Source organism: Hylobates moloch, unplaced genomic scaffold, assembly GCF_009828535.3.
Source record: "Hylobates moloch isolate HMO894 unplaced genomic scaffold, HMol_V3 SCAFFOLD_10, whole genome shotgun sequence".
NCBI classification, from domain to species: domain Eukaryota; kingdom Metazoa; phylum Chordata; class Mammalia; order Primates; family Hylobatidae; genus Hylobates; species Hylobates moloch.
This window is the reverse complement of record NW_026652285.1, coordinates 30,871,402-30,889,966: the sequence shown is the minus strand read 5'-3', so window position 1 is coordinate 30,889,966 and position 18,565 is coordinate 30,871,402. Positions and strand designations below refer to the sequence as shown.

Here is an 18,565-nt window from a genome sequence, read left to right as displayed (position 1 = left end):
ACAGTCCACAGCTGGCCTTTCTACTCTTTGTGAAAGGCTAAACTTTTTTGGATTGGTTGCTACAACTCTTCCTGCATTTGTGGCTTTTAGCCTTGGTCTCCCGATAATTTTATTAGACTCCTTTTAGTCTTTGCTTAAAATAAACCATTCCGTTGCTGTATGCCAAGAGAATATATCTCCCTTTAGCTTCTTAGTGACCGGCAGCTATTGTCACATTTTAAGTGTGCTTTGGAAAATGTTTTAAAGCATCTTCTTTGTGTTTGTATTCTACAAGTAGAGAGGCTCTGTAGTCTCTGTATTGAAGTGCATGTAACAGCTGCTCAGGTGAACGCCCATCTGTTCATCAGGTGTCTATGATAGAATTGCGTTCCTAAGACTGTTTCATTGTTAACTCATGGATTATATATTCACAGCCTGATTGTTGGTGTGATTCTTCCTTATATCAAATTCATAGCTCACTGGTGGCCTTAATAAAGGGAGTGAAAAAGTTCAGTACAGCAGCTATGTTCTTGTTACCCTTTTATAAAAGTTTGAAACACTATCTTATAGCTGTGACGTGTAGTGGAAACCCACTACATGTGGGTTTGGCTTTGGCTCTGTCTCTGTCTCTAATCCACTGTGGGTGGCTTTGCAAGTCATTTAGTCCCTTTATTATTATTATTATTTATTTATTTATTTTTTAGAGAAAAGGTCTTGCTCTGTCACCCAGACTGTAGTGCACTAGCATGATAATAGCTCACCGCAGCCTTGAACGCCTGAATCTAGCCCCTTTAGACCTCATTTTTTCCATCTGGAAAATCAAAGAATTGAATTAGATTAAAATTCCTGTGTCTCTACTGTCAAGTCAAGTAGTCGATGTCAGGTAGACCACACACTCTCAGCCTTCCAAAGACCATACAGACTTTTTTTTTTAGCTGCTGAAAGTAGTAGTTACCATTTATTGAGTGTTCACCTCGTACGAAGCACTGTATCCAGGGCTTTATATACATATTACATTTTTCTTAGTATAGCACATTAATGTACTGCTAAGATAGCATTTTATTTAAAATTTGTGGTTTTATATTGTTAATGAAAATCTTTAGTTATTCAGAGTGTGTCCTTGGGGCAACCTAAGGTATGATCCTCTCAGTTTTTAGTTTAGGGAGAACCACAGTTTCTTTCTCTGGGCTGCTCTTTTGTCATTTGTAAAGTGAGGGGCTGAACTCTTCTAGATCCCTTCCAGATCTAGTATTCTATGATGCCTGACCTATTAATCCAGTTTCCCTATGCTGGCTCAGCAAACCAGTTTATAATTTGCACAGTGTAGATCCTCAACACATTTTGTTAAATAAATAATAGAGTTCTACTTCTTAAACCTTGAGTGTAGGGTCATTGTATACCTCCCAAGTTACTGTCTCAAGGGTTTTGATGTTCATATCGTGTTGAATAAGAAGAGTTTTCTGTAGGTATAAACTAATAATAATAGTATAATATATTGTTGAGTGTTTATATATCAGACACTAAATTTAGCAGTTAATTTACATTATTCTAATTAACCTTCATGAAAGGAAACATTTTTTCCAAGTCAGCATTTTTTTTTGTCAGTTCAATGCAGTAGCTTCCTAAATGATCTCCCTGTTTCCACTTTTGCCCACCTGCTGTGATCCATTCCTCACAGAACTGGGAGAGTGAACTTTAAAGACATGTATCATAGTGTATACTTTCTCCACTTAAGATCCTCTAATGACTTCCTACTTCACTTAAAAGTAAAATTCAGACACTTTTATGTGGCCCAGTACACCCTACATAATCTGGCCCCTACCTTTCTCTCCTCATACTATTCTCCTTCTCAACTACTATGCCAGCCAACCTGTCCGTGTTTGATGGCTTGATCATGCCATGCTCATTTCCACCTTTGGGCTAATGTGCTCACGTGGAACCCTCTTCCTCCTGATTTTTACATAAGTGACTCCATGTTATTTCAGGTTTCACCTCAAATATTCTCTTCTGAATGAAGCCTTCTCTGATCATCCAATGTAAAGTAAGCCCTGCATCCGGCTTTATTCTTCTGTGGTGATTATCATCATCTAAAATTACTGCTTATTGATTATTAATTATCTCTTCCCATTAAAATAATAGTGTCATGAGGGCAGTGACCTTATCTGTTTTTTGGGGGGTTTTCTTGAGACAGGCTCTTACTCTGTCGCCCTGTTGTCCACACTGAACTGCAGTGGTGTGATCATGGCTCACTGCAGCCTCTGACTCCCAGGCCCAAGCAATCCTCCCACCTCAGCCCCCCAAGTAGCTGGGACCACAGGCATGTACCATCATGCCCAGCTAATTTTGTTTATTTGTAGAGACAAGGTCTCACTATGTTGTCCAGGCTCGTCTCAAACTCCTGGGCTCAAGCAATCCTCCCATGGCCTCCTAAAGTGTTGGGATGACAGGCATGAGCCACTGTGCCTGGCTGACCTTGTCTGTTTTGTTCACTTATATTCCCGGTGCATAAAACAGGGCCTATCTTATACAAGTCTCTCAAAAAATATTTCTTGAAGATTAGATAAAGGTTCCTCTTGGAACTGTGACCATATCTGTGTCCATATCGATTCATTTGAGTAATACAAACTTGCATAATTTTGGTGTCCAGGAGCAGTGACTCAGGGCACCAGCATCTCTGTCACAATTTTCTTGAGTAATCAAATTACCCTGATAAATAGTTTCTACCACCCGTTAGCACAAATGATATCAAATGCTTTTATAGAGTTTTAATATAGTGTAGGGATATTTATTCATTAAACAATTATTGAATATTTATTATTTCCAATCACTGTTTTATTTATTTATTTTTATTTTTTTCTGAGATAGTCTCGCTCTGTTGCCCAGGCTGGAGTGCAGTGGCGCAATCTTGGCTCACTGCAACGTCTTCCTCCCAGGTTCTAGCGATTCTCATGTCAACCTCCTGAGTAGCTGGGATTACAAAGTGTGTGCCAACATTCCCAGCTAATTTCTGTATTTTTTGTGGAGATGGGGTTTCACCATGTTGACCAGGCTGGTCTTGAACTTTTGGCCTCAAGTGATCCACCCACCTCAGCCTCCCAAAGTTCTGGGATTACAGGCATGAGCCACCGTGCCCGGCCCCAGGCACCGTTTTAGAACCTGGGTATAAAAAGACTAATAAGACATATTGCTTTTTTTTTTTGAGACGAAGTCTCACCCTATTGCCCAGGCTGGAGTGCAGTGGTGTCATCATGGTTCACTGCAGCCTCAACCTCCTGGGCTCAAGTGATCCTCCCACCTCAGCCTCCCAAGTAGCTGGGACCACAGGTGTGTGCCATCATGCCCAATTAATTTTTATTTATTTACTTATTTATAGAGATGGGTTTTCCATATGTTGCCCAGGCTGGTCTTAAACTCCTGGGCTCTGCCTCAGCCTCCCAGAGTGCTGGGATTACAGGTGTGAGCCACTCTGCCTGGGCAAGACACATTCCTTGACCACAAAGAAATTATACTCTATTGGGGAAATAGACATAGTCAAATAATTATCATGTAATAATTATTAATATAATTAACTGTAATAATAGAGATATGCAAAAGGTATGATGCAGACATGAAAGGGACATCTGATCACATTGGGGGAGACCAGAAAAGACTTCATTTGTTGTTATAATCAGTAAGAGGTAGACAGGTAAAGGAAAGTTTGATGATAGTGGAGGTGGCCACTTAAGAGCACAATGTGAATAAATGCACAGAGAAATACAATGGTCTAAGAAGTTGACTAAACTGTAGAGTGAGGAAGGGGCTAGATTATAGAAGGATTTGTGGGTCATGCTTAGGAGTTTGGACTTTGTACTGTGTGTAGATGATAAGATGCCATTGAAGGGTTTTTAATAAGGGAGCAGCATTGTTATAACTGCTTTCAAAAGAGTGATCTGGCTCTACATTCTGGAAGATGGTTTGAGGAGGGGCATGACTGGAGGCCAGGAGAACAGGTATGAGACGTGTAATGAATAGGTGGAAGATATGGGGCTGAATCACCAGAGCAGTGGTGGTAGAAATGAGGATAGGAGAGGAGAAATTTGGCAAGTATGTGGGAGATTAAATTGGCTGGATCTATTGATTAGTTTTGGGATTAAGGGAGAAGAAGGCCTCTAGCATGCTTTCTCGTTTAGTTCTGAGTGACTGCATGAATGGTATTTTCACCCCCCTTCCAAAGGAGAGAAGTGGGGGGGCAGATTTTGTCAGGAGGTATAATGAATTCTGTTATTGACAAGTTCAGATGCTCAACTGTGGAGACATTTTTATAGTAATTCCTGCAGTTTTTGCTGCTACACATAGCAATGAGATTGTCTGTTTTACTACGAGGTGAACTAAAGTTACGTTGGGATTCTGGAAGTAACCCACTTAATAATATTGCACAACATCCAGACCAAAGAGACTAGTTGAGATTTCACCAGCAATGAGGGGTGGTACTGTGTCTATTACAGTCTTTTAAATTAGCCACTTGCTTATGTGAGATTTGATTAGTTAAAACTAGTGGTATAGAATTATGTAGCCAATATATGGCTATCTTATCACTTTCTAAAACAAATTTATATCATGGTTTTTAATAAATTAAATTATCTGTGCCTCAGTTTCTTTATTTGTAAAAAGGGAGATGATACTAATTGACATCTATCACAAAAAGTCTTGGAGGATTATTCAGGTAGCACAATTAATTATATGTTAATAATTTTGATTACAGTGAATGAAATTATTGTTTTAGTCATTCTTTGCTTTCTCGATGTCACTCTTTTGGAAATAATTCCTGGTCCCATGGTGGCAACAGTTCCCAAAGGGACTCAAAGAATGTCATCTTGTTAATTTATGAAAACTGATTGTAACAGTTATTTTTCTGATTGAACACGTGAAATATATTTTGTTGAAAGTATTTTATGACTGCAGTGTGGCAAAAATCTGCAAATGACAACTTCCTGCAGTTTGTCAGACCAAGATTTTAAAAATAAAGCACTGAATTTAAACCCAACGTTGGTTACCACCTGTTACTGAGAAGTCTTTCAGAATTAAACGTCTATATTTAGAGAAAGTAATACTTGCACTGGTTTAAGATAACTAGGTTATAAAATTTTGTTATGTTTATTTTTAGGTGATTGCTCATGCTTTTCACCAAATGTAAAAACGTAGTAAACTCATTGTGGGGCTCTTTAGGGGAATTGTAGTAATTGTAGAGCATTAGCTACTTAACCATAAACAAACTTGAAACTATTTTTTTTTTAGTTAAAAACAGAAACAATTTCTTGAAAACTACTTTTTAAAAATGGATATAATTTACATGATTTATATCCCCAAATCCACATCTTGCCTTAAGAATTCTATTAAGTATCATATATTCTAATTCCTTTGCAGCAGCTGTTTTAAGCAGTTGTCTAGTATCATCTGTCTTCTGTTGAGATCAGTAGTCTATAGATAGAAGAATCCCTAGAGTTTGAAATAAGTTCCCTTGTAGGGGGAAAAGTGTATACTATATTTTTCACCCTTTAATCTCTCGCTGATAATACTGAATTTATTGTGTTCTTAGTGACCTTATGCCTAATATGGGGTACAGAAATGTTTTAATAACAAAATTGATTGAAAATGCTGATTTTCTTTTGTATCACTTTCTTTAATTTGTTTTTTGGAGACGGAGTCTCACTCCGTTGCCCAGGCTGGAGTGCAGTGGCGCAATCTCGGCTCACTGCAACCTCTGCCTCCCAAGTAGCTGTGACTAAAGGCATACATCACCACACCCAGCTAATTTTTGTAATTTTTGTAGAGACAGAGTTTCACCATGTCGCCCAGGCTGGTCTCAAATCCTGGGTTTAAGGGATCCAACCACCTTGGCCTCCCCAAGTGCTGTGATTATAGGCATGAGCCACAGTGCCTGGCCTTGTATAAGTTTCTAATAGTCCAGTGGGCCCAGTAACTTTGTTAGTAACTTCTTTAAAAGTGATTATTATTAGGCTGGGTGCAGTGGCTCATGCCTGTCCTAGCACTTTAGGAGGCCAAGGCAGGAGGATTACCTGAACTCAGGAGTTTGAGACCAGCCTGGGCAACATTGAGACCTCATCTCTTAAAAAAAAAAGTGATCATTATTAGTGTTTGTCTAGGGCTAGATGGGTTGGGGGGAAATGGGGAGTGACTACCACTGGGTACTGGGTTTCTTAATGTAAATGAATAAAGTCGGTTGCTATAAAGACTAGGAGCAGGTAGGACCATGGGGTGTATTAGAAGAGTATATGCCCTTCTAAAGGGGACAGCCACTACTCTGTTTTGGTCTACTACTTCCTTATCTAATTGCAGGCCCGATGTAACTACATCTTTTAATTTTCAGGAAAAGCAGGAACTGGGTATTTTTAATTACTCCTAATTTTTTAAACAGTACAACAAATTGAAAAAAATTTTAAGCACTTTGCAAGCCAGACTGCAAAATATGAAGATAATCCTTCATGGACCAAATATTATAGGCTAGATCAGCTACAGATTAGATTGTTGACCTGGCTAGCTGTGGGACTCCTTTAAAAAAAATCTTACAAAAATATAATGTAGGACAGGCACAGTGGCTCATGCCTGTAATCCCAACACTTTGGGGGCTGAGGCAAGAGGATCGCTTGAGCCCAGGAGTTCCAGACCAGCCTGGGCAACATAGGAAGACCTCATCTCTACAAAAAATAAAAAAAATTAGTCAGGTTTGGTGGCATGCACCTGTGGTCCCAGCTACTTGGGAGACTGGAGCAGGAGGATTGGTTGAGCCCAGGAGTTTGTGACTACAGTGAGCCGTGATTGCACCACTACACTCCAGCCTGGGTGACAGAGTGAGACCCTTTCTCTTAAAAAGAAAAAAAAAAAAATATGTATGTATGTATAGCTTTTTTTTTTTTTTTTAATGCTATCGGTAGATCACTGTGCCTTTTTTGTTCCAGACGCTTAGTGGGTGTGTTACAGAACCTGTCTCCTGCAAATGCGTAATCAGTACACTTGTAGAGAGTACTTTAACATATCTAATTTTACTGTCAATGCCTGTATAAATTATTTCAATTTTACACTTGAAGAAGCAGAGACTCATATATGTTAAATAATTTGACCATGTATCACACCTGGTTCTTAGCAGCGCCTGACTGAGTCCTCGGTTTTTTTTTGCCTCCTAATCTAGTAATCTGCTATACTAGTTACTACTGCAGAAACACTTTGGTAGTCTACTGACAGATATTTGAAATAAAAATCTTATTTAACATCTTGAAATAGAAAAAATAAACCATGTACGTATTTTGCTCCCTGTTCAATTCCATCTCCCTCCCTACAGAATAAGAATGTGTTTGGTGGCAGTGGTAGTTCAAGGGCCTATGTTTATTGGATGTCTCTGATGTGTTATACCAATGCTTTAGTGTTAGTTACCTTCTAAATCTAGTGACATGTCAATAATTATGTTAATCTATTTCTAAGAAGGATGGAGGGAGGTCTTACAATAAAATATGTAGCTACAAAGAAAACAGTGAATAAAAATAAAAGCACATATTTGAACAATGCAGATATAGCTAAGTACATGGTAAGCCTGTCTAAAGAGATCTAGAGCAAAAATCTTGGGGTACAGGTAAAATAAAGGTCATTTCAGTAACATTTTGGCAACTTGAATTCAAACATACTTAAATTTGTGGAAAGAGAAAAATTAGTTTAGGTCCTCCCCTCTCCCCTCCTTCCCAAGGGAGATCTGAAGCTATTTGTAGGTTATAGCCTTTTCCTTTTCTTCCTTTTTTTTTTTTTTTTTTTGAGAAGGAGTTTCATTCTTGTTGCCCAGGCTGGAGTGCAGTGGCGCAATCTTGGCTCACTGCAACCTCCGCCTCCTGGGTTCAAGAGATTCTCCTGCCTCGGCCTCCCGAGTAGCTGAGATTACAGGCGCCCGCCACCATGCCCAGCTAATTTTTGTATTTTTAGTAGAGACGGGGTTTCGCCATGTTGGCCAGGCTGGTCTCGAACTCCTGACCTCAGGTGATCCGCTTGCCTCTGCTTCCCAAAGTGCTGGGATTACAGGCACGAGCCACTGTGCCTGGCTGGTTATAGCCTATTTCTTTTCTTTTTCTTTCTTTTTTTTTTTTGTTGGAAACATTTTATCGAAAAAAAACTATAAATAAGTTCTTGGTTTGATAGCAACAAAGGCTCATGTTCCCCCTTCCCTCCCCATCTTTGAAGAACTAAAAAAGAAACAAAAAGTTCATCCCTATGATGCCATTCTTGACCAGAGTCTGCCCAGAAGCCTGTCCTGTGAGCTCTTTCTCGATCTGCCTCAATGGGGCCACGTCATTCTGGGGATGCCTGGTCCCAGGGGCTGCAGCACCTAGTTTTGTAGTTGGGAGAGACTGGGATAGAGCTGGGGAGGTGGCTGAGGTGTTTTAGTGTCAGGAGAAGAGGGCTGGCTGACCCCCCTAGCTCAATTTGTTCTCACAGGTGAGAAGGTACTTGGCTATAAATATGAACACTGATTGAGGCAGGCTTGATCTGGGACTTTGAGGGCAGGCAGGATGACTGTGGCCCAGGTCCCACAGGATGTGGAGTTTCTGGGCTCAGCATCATGGTACGTCCAAGTGGAGTAAATTCTAGTGGGAAGGTCCGTTCAAGCACACGGGAACCCTGGTTTGTTTGTCCACCCCCACCCCATGGAGTATCCAAGGCTGGTACCTCACCTCCCCCGAATCCCAATAGCACCCATGTGTCTCAGAAGCCTTTGGCTACCTCCTGCCATCCTGTGTGCACCCTGAGGCCCTACTACTCGTCTCGCATCTTGTCAACCTTAGGCCGGACTAGGCGCCCAATGAACAGCAGGGAGGCGCTCTGGGTGTCCCACACCAGGAAGACGAAGGGGTGGTCGAAGTAGAACAGCTTGGGGCTGCGCAGCTTCTCTCTCCCATAGATGTCCTGGTCAAAGGAGTTGCCATCTGTGTCCAACTCAGAGGCGGTGGCGTGGAACACGCTGGTCAGGTACAGGTCCTTCTTGCATGGCATGCGTGACAAGTTTGCCTCGTTCTTGTCAGTGGCCTCAGTCAGGCCAAGCCCAGTGAGGAGTTTCTGCAGGTTATGGGAACCTCCACCACACCCTTGGGCAAGGAGATGGCGACAGCCTTCTGCTTCTTCCCCATCCCAATCTTCAGCTGTTCTTTGGTTAGCAGCTTTTTAAGGCCTCCAGGGGCTCCACGTGGTGGGCATGAGGATGATGAGGCTGGAGAGCTTGTGGGTCAGGGGCATCTCCACGATTTGCAGCTTTTCCTTCTCGTCGTCACAGTAGTTGTAGAGGCCTGTCTGGTGCATCATCATGACACCCACGGTATAGAACTGAGTCACCATGAAGCCACGGTTTTCCACCATCTTGTGGTGGAATTTCTCATTCCACTGTGGCTTGAAAAACATGGCGTTGACAAGCAAGGCGCCATCCATGCACTCCATGTCCTTGGTGACCTCGGGCAGCTTGCCGTCGGTGGTCTGCGCGGCCCACTCATGGATGGACTGCAGCGCGCTGCGCGTGTCATGGAAGTTGATCTTGGAGTGCTCGCGGTTGTAGTGCTGCTTGCTGCTGCGCACGAAGTCATCAGCGAAACTCACTGAGCTGGGTCCCTACAGGCGGCTGCCCAGTTTCCAGGTCACGTTGCGTGGAGTTGCTGAGTGAGCGCAGCGGCTCGCCCATGCCGGCGTGCACCTCCTCGTCGCGCAGCTGCTCGGCACTCAGCACTGCCTTGGCCTGCGACGCCATGGTCGCCTTGCCGCCCAGCGACACCAGCCCCAGCGACGAGGCCACCACCACGGGCGACACCAGGATGTTCACCGCCTGGTCCTTGGCCATGGCCTGGTACAGGCTGAAGGCCAGGCCGGCGCCGTGTTCGGCCAGTGTGGCTGCTTTGGGGCTCAGTTTCTCTCCGGTGCCAGGAGCTGCTGTGGCTGCAGGTTTCTTCACCTCGGTCGCCAAGGCCACCGCCAGGAGGCAGAAGGCGCTGAGGAGCAGGAGGGAGCGTATGGCTGGGAGGTGGTTTGCGTGCACCACGGTGGACCTGTCAGGGCTGGGTCGAGCTGGGTTGGGCTGGGTTGGGCTGGGCTGGCTCCGAGACGGGAGTCTCGCTCTGGAGCGCGACAGGATTCTACTCTTCTATAGCCTATTTCTATGTAAGTTTTACAACTTATAGCTGAGGGTTACCTATATGTTCATTATTCATGCCTTTTTTTTAGGGGCAGGGTCTCACTGTGTTGCCCAGGCTGCATTATTCATGTATTTATCTTGTTAAACCACCAGCTTTAGACTTGTTTGTTTTCCTCCCTAATTTTCTAATCAGGCTTCTACATGTTGAGGAAAGGATTCTTAAAGCAATCCTTTGCTCCCATGCTCCCGTAACTACTGAAAAATAAATCCAATAATACAATTTGAATTAAAAAATTAAGATTTTAAGGGTATGGTAGTATCCCCCCCTTATTCGAAGAGGATATATTCCAAGACCCCCGGTGGATGCCTGAAACCATGGATAGTACCAACCCCTATTATAGGTTATACTTTTTCCTAAGTCTAGAACTTTCATTCTTTCACTTAAAGGAAGCACTACAGATTCTCTTTGGCATATCTGAATTGCCAGCTTTACTACTCTTTTGCTTTGGGGCCTTTATGTAAGTAAAATAAGGTTACGTGAACACAAGCATTGCAATACCCCACAGTTGATCTGGTAACCAAAATGGCTACTAAATGACTAATGAGTGGGTAGTTTATGCAGTGTGGATAGGCTGGGCAGTGGGATGATTGACATTCCAGGAAGGGGGAGCCGGTATTGTGAGAGATTTTAATTGTGCTACTAAGAATGGTGCACAATTTAAATCTTACAAATTGTTTCTTTCTGGAATTTTTCACTTAATATTTTTGGACTGGTTGACTAAGGGTAACTGAAATGGCAGAAAGCTAAACCGGAGGACAGGTACTACTATAACTTACATTGAAATTGTCAATCTAAAAACAACAACCAGTAAATAAGCACTTTTTTTTTTTTTTTTAAGACAGTCTCCTTCTGTCACCCAGGCTGGAGTGCAGTGGCGTGATCTCAGCTCACGGCAACATCTGCCTCCCGGGATCAAGTGATTCTCCTACCTCAGCCTCCAGAGTAGCTGGGATTACAGGAGTGTGCCACTATGCCTGGCCAATTTTTTTTTCTTTCTTTTTTTTTTTTTTTTTTTTTTGAGACAGAGTTTCTCTCTTGTTGCCCAGGCTGGAGTACAATGGCGCAATCTCGGCTCACCGCAACCTCTGCCTCCCGGGTTCAAGTGATTCTCCTGCCTCAGCCTCCCGAGTAGCTGGGATTATGGGTGCCTGCCAACCACGCCCAGCTAATTGTTTTGTATTTTTAGCAGAGACGGCATTTCACTATTTTGGCCAGGCTGGTCTTGAACTCCTGACCTCAGATGATCCACCCGTCTCAGCCTCCCAAAGTGCTGGGATTACAAGTGTGAGCCACCGTGCTCAGCCGCCCGGCCAATTTTTGTATTTTTAATAGAGACGGGGGTTTCACCATGCTGGCCAGGCTGGTCTTGAACTCCTGACCTTGTGATCCACTCGCCTCAGCCTCCCAAAGTGCTGGGATTACAGGCATGAGCCACCACGCCCAGCCAGTAAGCACTATTTTTACTTTAGGAGTTTGCTTCAACAGAGTTTTTAAAAACGGAATTCTGACTTAACAATAAATAACATTTTTTACATAAAGCATCTAACATAGTACTTGGCATAAAATAGAACTCAATACATTTTAGTTTAATCAGATCATCAAAGTAGTATGGATGTGGACTATCTGCTGACATAATGGAATTAGCCGTTTATATAAAATGCTTTTTTAAACCATATGAAGTGTTCAGAGTGAAGTTGGTAACAACATTGTGGATATTTGGTTTCTTAAAGTCGTAAGGGCCCTGAGGATGTTGCCATTACTTTGGGTGATGGGACTCGTAAAGAATTAGGAAACTCAGAGAAAATGGCTCTATGGCCACATAAGCAGGTGTCATGGAATCTTTTAATCACTTCGTTGCCTTGGGCAAAACAGTAGAGATAATGGAACTTTTTTTTTTTTTAATACAGAGTCTCGCTCTATTGCCAGATTGGAGTGCAATGGCGCGATCTCAGCTTACTGCACCCTCCACCTCCCAGGTGCAAGTGAAACTCAGCCTCCTGAGTAGCTGGGATTACAGGCACATGCTGACACGCCCAGCTAATTTTTGTATTTTTAGTAGAGATGGGGTTTCACCATGTTGGCCAGGATGGTCTCGATCTCCTGACCTCGTGATCCACCCACCTTGGCCTCCCAAAGTGCTGGGATTACAGGCATGAACCCCCACGCCCGGCTGATAATGGAACATTTCTAAAATTTTTTTTTTTTTTTTTTTTTTTTTTTTGCGGGGACGGAGTCTTGCTCTGTCACCCAGGTTGGAGTGCAATGGCACAATCTCAGCTCACTGCACCCTCTGCCTCCTGGGTTCAAGTGATTCTCCTGCCTCAGCCTCCTGAGTAGCTGGGATTACAGGCGCACACCACCATGCCTGACTAATTTTTGCGTTTTTAGTAGAGACAGAGTTTTGCCATGTTGGCCAGGCTGTTCTCAAACTCCTGACCTCAAGTGATCCACTGGCCTTGGCCTCCCAAAGTGCTGGGATTACAGCCATGAGCCACTGTGCCCGGCCCATTTCTAAATATTTTAAATGAACAGAATTTAAGCGGATACTATTCACTTAAAATATTTGTTGCACACCTATCTAGCACAGTGCTTGACTGAGTGGGATCATATTGCTTTTGTCTTTAATAATTCACACAGTAGTACAAGGCAGAACCATCTTATATTATCTCTGGAACAAGACTGGCAATACATTTTTTAAAAAATGAGTATGTATGTCATAAATGCCCTATCAGTTTTATCACCAAAACTCTGCAGGAGTTTAGAGAGAAGTCACATTTCCCTGAGGTAATTAATCTAGTCAAATATTTATGATAGTATGGATTTTTTTTATGGCCGTAACATATAGCATATGAGAATGTTTATGTTAAAACATAGATTTCAATATAGTTATGAGTACAATGTTATATACAATTTTTTAAAAGGCTAGAAAGCCACCAAGATCTTAAGAAACAATTGTATCAGGTCAATTTGGGGAGGCTGAGAGGGAGGAAGGGAGGTGAAATTAGAAATATATATAATTTTTTATTTAGAAATATATGTTTAAAATAAATACTACAGTCACATAGTTTCAAAATTTAAAAAATAAACTGTTTTAGGTCTTGCCCTGGGTGATAGAGACACCAGTGAAATAGAAATGACAATAGGAAAGGTAATAATAACTACCAGCATTTAAAAGTATATGGTAGTTTCCTTCCCATAATCACCCTCTACCACCTACTTCCCCTCACCCCCTCAAGACCACTATTATTGTGCATCCTGCCAGTGACATTTTTTGTCTGATAAGTAAATATATAGATTTATTATAGATCATTTATCTCTCTCTTTTACAAACTGTTCTGTACCTTGCTTTATTAACAATATATTGGATAGCTTTCTTTTTTAAATAACAATTTACAGTTACTTACTCTTTGTAATTGTCTCATAGCATTATTTCATTAAATGGACTATCATAATTTATTTAACCAGTCTCTATTCCATGACTTTGCTATTACAAGCTGTGCTGTAATGAATAACATTATACTTACATCATTTTGCACTTGTACGTATTATCTGAAGGATAAGGATAAGTTCCTAGAGGTGGAATTGCTGGATCAGTGCATTTGCATTTGTAATTTTGATAGATATAAATCAGTGGCATGCAATCATAATCACCTAGGGAACTTTTCTGAAGTTCTTATGTCTGCCTTTCCTAAAACCTGGGAGTTACTTCTTGTTGTTTTTTGGTTTTCTATAGATCTGGGATGGGGCTCAGGTATCTATATATTTTAAAGTGTCTAAACTGGGCTGGGCATGGTGGCTCATGCCTGTAACCCCAGTACTTTGGGAGTCTGAGGTGGGTGGATCACTCGAGTTTAGGAGTTTGAGACCAACCTGGCCAACATGGTGAACCCTCCTCTCTACTAAAAATACAAAAAAATTAGCCGAGCGTGGTGGCGTGCGCCTGTACTCCCAGCTATTTGGGAGGCTTAGGCATGGGAATTGCTTGAACTCGGGAGGCGGAGGTTGCAGTGAGCCAAGATTGCACCACTGCACTCCAGCCTGGGCAGCAGAACGAGACTGTCTCAAAAAACAAACAAACACTAAACAACAATAACAAAAAAACCCAAGTGTCTAGAGTGATTCTGATGTCTATCTCAGAAGAAGGAGGAGGGGCTCAACATTGTAAAATGGAATGTGGTACGCAGAAGCATATTTAGGCTAGGCTTAGTGGCTTATACCTGTAATCTCAGCACTTTGGGAGGCTGAGGCAGGAGGGTCACTTGAGCCCAGGAGTTTGAGACTAGCCCGGGCAACATAGGGAGACCCTTTCTCTACAAAAAAAAATGTAAAAATTAGCCACATGTGGTGGTGTGCACCTGTAGTCCCAGCTAGTTGGGAGGCTGAGGTGGGAGGATCACTTGAGCCCAGCGGGTTGAGGCTGCAGTGAGCCATGATCACACCACTGCACTCCAGCCTGGGCAACAGAGCAAGACCATCCCTCCCAAAAAAACAGATGACAGGGGGCAGCTATACATGTGATAGGCAGGGGATATATGGGAAGTCTTTATACCTTCCACTCAATTTTGCTGTGAACCTAAAATTGCTCTAGAAAATAAAGTTTAATAAAAAATAATTTTAATCTGGGCATGGTGGCACACACCTATAGTCCCAGTTACTTGGGAGGCTGAGATGAGAGGATCACTTGTGCCTACAAGTTTGAGTCCAAAGACCCTATCTCTAAAAAATAATAATAATAATAATAATAATTTCTTAAAAACTTGTTTTAAAAAATTATTATTATTTAAAGAGAGATATTGCAGTTATCTACTGCTGTGTAGCAAATTACCCTCAAAACTTAGTGGCTTAAAACAATTATCATTTTATTTGCTCAGAGTTCTGTGAGTCAGATATTTGGGCTGGGCTTTGCCCAGATATTTGGGTTGTTCTTTTCCTGATCTCACCTGGGGTCACTCATGTGGTTGCAATCATCTAGTGGTGCCACTGGGCCTGGATAGTCTAAGATGACTTCTTTCACATGTCTGGCTTTGGTGATGGCTGTTGGCTGGGCCCTTGAGGCCTAGGCATGGAAGTTGCATAGCATTACTTCTACCATATTGTATTGGACAAAACAAGTCACAAGGCTAGCCTAGATGAATGAGGGAAGAAATAGACTTCACTTCTTCGTGGAAGGACCTGCAGAAAATTTTTGATCTTTAAAAAACAAATCTGCCTTCACAAAACAAATCTACCGGGCAGTGTGGTGGCTTACGCCTGTAATCCCAGCACTTTGCGAGGCTGAGGTGGGTGGATCACCTGAGGTCAGGAGTTCGAGACCAGCCTGGCCAACATGGCGAAACCCCTTCTCTACTAAAAATACAAAAATAGCCGGGTGTGGTGGCACGCACCTGTAAATCCTAGCTACTCAGGAGGCTGAGACAGGAGAATTGCTTGAACCTGGAGGCAGAAGTTGCAGTGAGCCAGGATATCACCACTGCACTCCAGCCTGGGCAACAGAGTGAAACTCCATCTCAAAAAACAAAACAAAACAAAAAACAAAAAAAACAAATCTACCACAAATAGAAAAGGCCAGGATTAGTTTAGGATGTGTTACTCAGCCCATTTAGCCTTTTAGCCTAAGTAGTATTTCCCCCAAAGCTAATTATTCAAGGTTCTTTGGTTATCTTTATTACCTTGCCCTCAACTCTTTATTTCTGCTAGAAAGAAGATGAAATAGAAATTAAAATGAAAACAGGAAAGTTGTACCACTAGTTACCTAACTGAATTTTTAAAAACTCTGAATTATGAAACCATTTAAAAAAAGAAAATGTCCTTCCTTCCTTCCTTCCTTCCATCCGTCCTTCCTTCCTTCCTTCCCCTCTGTGGCCCGGGCTGCAATCTCCTCGTCTCGCTGCTGGCCCGCGCCGCGGACTGCCTGGGACTACGGGCGCGGGCCACCGCTGCCTCTTTTTTCTCCCTTGGCTGCCGGCGCGCGTTCGCCATCTTGGCCACGCTGGTCGCCAGCTCCTGACCCCTAACGCTCTGCCCGCCTCGGCCTCCCAAGGTGCTGGGACTGCAGACGGAGTCTCGCTCACCCTGTGCTCGGTGTTGCCCGGGCTGGAGTGCAGTGGCGGGGTCTGGGCTCGCGGCAGCCTCCGCCTCCCAGCCGCCTGCCTTGGCCTACCAGGATGCTGGGATTGCAGCCCCTGCCCGGCCGCCGCCCCGTCTGGGAGGTAGGGAGCGTCTCTGCCCGTCCGCCCCTCTACCCGGCCTCCCCATCTGGGAAGTGAGGAGCGCCTCTGCCCGGCCACCCATCGTCTGGGAGGTGAGGAGCGCCTCTGCCCGGCCACCCATCTCATCTGGGAAGTCGAGGGCGCCTCTGCCAGGCCACCTATCGACTGGGAAGTGAGGAGCGCCTCTGCCTGGCGGCCCCGTCTGGGAAGAAGTGAGGCGCCTGCCCGGCCACCCATCTGGGAAGTGAGAGCGCCTGTGCCCGGCCACCCCGTCTGGGAAGAAGTGAGGGCGCCTGTACCGGCCGCCCCGTCGCCAGGGAAAGAAGTGAGGAGCGCTCTCTGCCCTACCGCCGCGTCCGGGAAAGAAGTGAGGAGCGCCTCTGCCCGGCCGCGCCTGTCTGGGAAAAGAAGTGAGCCCCTCTGCCCACGGCCGCCCCGTCTGGGAAGTGAGGAGCACCTCTGCCAGGCCGCCCCGTCTGGGAAAGAAGTGAGGAGCGCCTCTGCCCGGCCACCACATCGTCACAAGTGAGGAAGCGCCTCTGCCCGTACCGTCTTCTGAGAAGTGAGGAGAGCACCTCTGCCCGGCCTCGCCCCGTCCGGGAGGCGAGGCGCCTCTGCCCGGCCACCCACACCGTCTGGGAAGTGAGGAGCGCCTCTGCCCGGCCGCCCATCGTCTGGGAAGTGAGGAGCGCCTCTGCCCGGCCACCCATCGTCTGGGAAGTGAGGAGCGCCTCTGCCCGGCCACCTATCGTCTGGGAAGAAGTGAGGAGCGTCTCTGCCTGGCCGCCCCGTCTGGGAAGTGAGGAGCGCCTCTGCCTGGCCGCCCCGTGTCTGGGAAGAAGTGAGGAGCGCCTCTGCCCGGCCGCTCCGTCTCGGAGGTCTACCACGGAGGCCAGAAGCAATGTGGGGGCTGGACGTGGTTGCTCACGCCTGTGGTCCCGGCACTCTGGGGGGCGAGGCGGGTTGATCACTTCGGGCTATGAGTTCGAGACCAGTCTGGCCAACATGGCGAAACATGAAAAATACAACAGACAAACCAACCAACCAACTCAGTGACAACAAAACAGGTCTACCCTGGAGTCATACTCTAATTTTTTCTATTTTCCTCCCTTTCTGATCCTTTATCCCACTTTCTTTTTCTTCCTCTTCCTTCTGCCTCTTCTTTGTCAAATTGAGGATTGAGTTATTATCACTGATCCATATAAAGTCCCTCTCACATTTATTTTAACTCCCACCCCCCATTTCTATTCCCCGACTTCCCATGTGCAACCTTCCTAATATGTCTGATATGCATCTTTTTGTTTGTATGTATTTTTAGAAAATGTTTATTGTTTTTGTGTGCAAAAAAAATTTAAAAAAAAACAAAACAAAAGAAAATGTACTGTATTTACTTTTGGATAGTCTCATGAACTTGATTAACAGCTATATAGAGAGCTCAGGATCCTGACTTTAATAATAGACCAGGATTATGTGTTATTACCACATTATTTGTTAGTATTTAATTAAATATCTCGATGTTAAAATTTTTAAAAAACATTTAAATGTACAACTATTTAAAATCTTGACCTTACTATTAATTTCCTGGGCAAATTATTTGATTCATATTCTGTACAGGTAGAGATCGATGACCACCTTTTAGAATGATCTGAAATCCTGAATTGGCTGATGCTGAACTGATGATGTCTTTACTTCTATTTAACTTTTGCCAGTACTCAGCAAATACAAATGCTATCTTCCTTTGAGTTACATTAGTTTATAATCCTCTGTGGTATGCCATTTAATTCTGCTTTTCATTCTGAAAGAGTTCTTAGCCCCTGTTCATTATTCATGGGAAACAGTTGTGCAGCATGCCTTGACATTAAGTTGAGCATCTAAAATTAGTCCTGCTACAATCAGTTGTTGGGAACAAGGTTTCAATAGTTGTGGCATGTGTTAAGTAGACATTGCAAGGTTGGAAGGAACTCCCTAGAAATAAGTAAGTTACGTGTTATGTATGTGTTCATTTGTGTATCTATGTGTGTGTGTGTGTATATATATATATATATATACATATATAAAATGGAAAGTCTCTTTTTATTAAGCAAATTAACAAATTATATGTTACCACAAATTCTTCATATGCAATACAAAGCATCTTTGTTCATGCGTTATGCTATTTAATCA

The 18,565-nt window shown here is 43.5% G+C and overlaps 1 protein-coding gene and 1 pseudogene across 6 annotated transcripts in view; one reads left to right on the top strand and one right to left on the bottom strand.

Annotated features, from left to right (window-relative positions):
* KIF24 (kinesin family member 24) overlaps positions 1-18,565 on the top strand; it is a 92,653-nt gene that overhangs the window by 990 nt on the left and 73,098 nt on the right. Inside the window, exon 2 of one of the 6 annotated variants that reach the window (XM_058445475.1) lies at positions 1,965-2,020. The exons of the other annotated variants lie outside the window; for them this stretch is intronic. The gene's annotated coding sequence lies outside the window, so the exon portion shown is untranslated. The remainder of the gene's footprint in view (positions 1-1,964; positions 2,021-18,565) is intronic. 6 annotated transcript variants of the gene reach the window in all.
* On the bottom strand, positions 8,773-13,447 carry LOC116475380 (serpin H1-like; annotated as a pseudogene).